Source organism: Cicer arietinum, chromosome 4 (assembly GCF_000331145.2).
Source record: "Cicer arietinum cultivar CDC Frontier isolate Library 1 chromosome 4, Cicar.CDCFrontier_v2.0, whole genome shotgun sequence".
Classification (NCBI taxonomy): domain Eukaryota; kingdom Viridiplantae; phylum Streptophyta; class Magnoliopsida; order Fabales; family Fabaceae; genus Cicer; species Cicer arietinum.
This window is the reverse complement of record NC_021163.2, coordinates 31841136-31841615: the sequence shown is the minus strand read 5'-3', so window position 1 is coordinate 31841615 and position 480 is coordinate 31841136.

The following is a 480-nucleotide window of genomic DNA, read 5'->3' as shown; positions in this document are numbered from 1 at the left end:
TTTCAAAATTCTTGGTGAAAACTCTACGTTCAAGTGTAGATCTCTAAAAGCTTCCCACAACTCTTGTTGTTTAGCCATAATTGTTGAAAACACCGAGACACTTCTCCTACTCAAAGCATTAGCCACTACATTGGCATTCCCAAGGTGGTACTGCAATGTGAAATCAAAATCTTTGAGAGTCACCATTCATCGTCTCTGGCGCATGTTCAATTCCTTCTAATCAAACAAATATTTCAAACTTTTATGGTCACTGAACACGGTGAACGTGCACCCATATAAATAGTGCCTCCAGATCTTCAATGCAAAAACAACCGCAGCAAGCTCCAAATCATGAGTAGGATAGTTTCTCTCATGAATCTTCAATTGCCTTGAGGCATAAGCTACAACTTTCTTGTGTTGCATCAGAAAACATCCCATCCCTTGGTGAGATGCATCACAATAAACTTCATAGGGTTCTTCTGATTGCGGTAATACCAATAC